Source organism: Lissotriton helveticus, chromosome 8, assembly GCF_964261635.1.
Source record: "Lissotriton helveticus chromosome 8, aLisHel1.1, whole genome shotgun sequence".
NCBI lineage: Eukaryota > Metazoa > Chordata > Amphibia > Caudata > Salamandridae > Lissotriton > Lissotriton helveticus.
In genome coordinates, this window is record NC_136069.1 from 1,203,188,828 (window position 1) to 1,203,191,816 (window position 2,989).

The following is a 2,989-nucleotide window of genomic DNA, read 5'->3' on the forward strand; positions in this document are numbered from 1 at the left end:
GCGGGACCCGCGGAGCGGGTCCGGCGAGGCGTGGAGGCTGAAGGAAGGCTGTGTCCGAAGATGTGGGGTCAGAACGCAGTGCGTGGCGTTTAGGCGAGGAATCCGCTTGTCAGCCTGCAGGAAGCTCGTTTAATCCTGGTGTGTTGGGGGCGCGGCCGGCAGGGAGAGGAGCCCAGCTGGAGACGGGCGCGCGGAGACTCCTGGACAATGGAGTCCTCCGCCCTACCCTCGCAGCCCTGCCGGTGTCGGTGGTTCAAAAGAATGCCCCAAGATGCGCCGAGCCTCAAACCACGATGCGGGACCCGCGGAGCGGGTCCGGCGAGGCGTGGAGGCTGAAGGAAGGCTGTGTCCGAAGATGTGGGGTCAGAACGCAGTGCGTGGCGTTTAGGCGAGGAATCCGCTTGTCAGCCTGCAGGAAGCTCGTTTAATCCTGGTGTGTTGGGGGCGCGGCCGGCAGGGAGAGGAGCCCAGCTGGAGACGGGCGCGCGGAGACTCCTGGACAATGGAGTCCTCCGCCCTACCCTCGCAGCCCTGCCGGTGTCGGTGGTTCAAAAGAATGCCCCAAGATGCGCCGAGCCTCAAACCACGATGCGGGACCCGCGGAGCGGGTCCGGCGAGGCGTGGAGGCTGAAGGAAGGCTGTGTCCGAAGATGTGGGGTCAGAACGCAGTGCGTGGCGTTTAGGCGAGGAATCCGCTTGTCAGCCTGCAGGAAGCTCGTTTAATCCTGGTGTGTTGGGGGCGCGGCCGGCAGGGAGAGGAGCCCAGCTGGAGACGGGCGCGCGGAGACTCCTGGACAATGGAGTCCTCCGCCCTACCCTCGCAGCCCTGCCGGTGTCGGTGGTTCAAAAGAATGCCCCAAGATGCGCCGAGCCTCAAACCACGATGCGGGACCCGCGGAGCGGGTCCGGCGAGGCGTGGAGGCTGAAGGAAGGCTGTGTCCGAAGATGTGGGGTCAGAACGCAGTGCGTGGCGTTTAGGCGAGGAATCCGCTTGTCAGCCTGCAGGAAGCTCGTTTAATCCTGGTGTGTTGGGGGCGCGGCCGGCAGGGAGAGGAGCCCAGCTGGAGACGGGCGCGCGGAGACTCCTGGACAATGGAGTCCTCCGCCCTACCCTCGCAGCCCTGCCGGTGTCGGTGGTTCAAAAGAATGCCCCAAGATGCGCCGAGCCTCAAACCACGATGCGGGACCCGCGGAGCGGGTCCGGCGAGGCGTGGAGGCTGAAGGAAGGCTGTGTCCGAAGATGTGGGGTCAGAACGCAGTGCGTGGCGTTTAGGCGAGGAATCCGCTTGTCAGCCTGCAGGAAGCTCATTTAATCCTGGTGTGTTGGGGGCGCGGCCGGCAGGGAGAGGAGCCCAGCTGGAGACGGGCGCGCGGAGACTCCTGGACAATGGAGTCCTCCGCCCTACCCTCGCAGCCCTGCCGGTGTCGGTGGTTCAAAAGAATGCCCCAAGATGCGCCGAGCCTCAAACCACGATGCGGGACCCGCGGAGCGGGTCCGGCGAGGCGTGGAGGCTGAAGGAAGGCTGTGTCCGAAGATGTGGGGTCAGAACGCAGTGCGTGGCGTTTAGGCGAGGAATCCGCTTGTCAGCCTGCAGGAAGCTCGTTTAATCCTGGTGTGTTGGGGGCGCGGCCGGCAGGGAGAGGAGCCCAGCTGGAGACGGGCGCGCGGAGACTCCTGGACAATGGAGTCCTCCGCCCTACCCTCGCAGCCCTGCCGGTGTCGGTGGTTCAAAAGAATGCCCCAAGATGCGCCGAGCCTCAAACCACGATGCGGGACCCGCGGAGCGGGTCCGGCGAGGCGTGGAGGCTGAAGGAAGGCTGTGTCCGAAGATGTGGGGTCAGAACGCAGTGCGTGGCGTTTAGGCGAGGAATCCGCTTGTCAGCCTGCAGGAAGCTCGTTTAATCCTGGTGTGTTGGGGGCGCGGCCGGCAGGGAGAGGAGCCCAGCTGGAGACGGGCGCGCGGAGACTCCTGGACAATGGAGTCCTCCGCCCTACCCTCGCAGCCCTGCCGGTGTCGGTGGTTCAAAAGAATGCCCCAAGATGCGCCGAGCCTCAAACCACGATGCGGGACCCGCGGAGCGGGTCCGGCGAGGCGTGGAGGCTGAAGGAAGGCTGTGTCCGAAGATGTGGGGTCAGAACGCAGTGCGTGGCGTTTAGGCGAGGAATCCGCTTGTCAGCCTGCAGGAAGCTCGTTTAATCCTGGTGTGTTGGGGGCGCGGCCGGCAGGGAGAGGAGCCCAGCTGGAGACGGGCGCGCGGAGACTCCTGGACAATGGAGTCCTCCGCCCTACCCTCGCAGCCCTGCCGGTGTCGGTGGTTCAAAAGAATGCCCCAAGATGCGCCGAGCCTCAAACCACGATGCGGGACCCGCGGAGCGGGTCCGGCGAGGCGTGGAGGCTGAAGGAAGGCTGTGTCCGAAGATGTGGGGTCAGAACGCAGTGCGTGGCGTTTAGGCGAGGAATCCGCTTGTCAGCCTGCAGGAAGCTCGTTTAATCCTGGTGTGTTGGGGGCGCGGCCGGCAGGGAGAGGAGCCCAGCTGGAGACGGGCGCGCGGAGACTCCTGGACAATGGAGTCCTCCGCCCTACCCTCGCAGCCCTGCCGGTGTCGGTGGTTCAAAAGAATGCCCCAAGATGCGCCGAGCCTCAAACCACGATGCGGGACCCGCGGAGCGGGTCCGGCGAGGCGTGGAGGCTGAAGGAAGGCTGTGTCCGAAGATGTGGGGTCAGAACGCAGTGCGTGGCATTTAGGCGAGGAATCCGCTTGTCAGCCTGCAGGAAGCTCGTTTAATCCTGGTGTGTTGGGGGCGCGGCCGGCAGGGAGAGGAGCCCAGCTGGAGACGGGCGCGCGGAGACTCCTGGACAATGGAGTCCTCCGCCCTACCCTCGCAGCCCTGCCGGTGTCGGTGGTTCAAAAGAATGCCCCAAGATGCGCCGAGCCTCAAACCACGATGCGGGACCCGCGGAGCGGGTCCGGCGAGGCGTGGAGGCT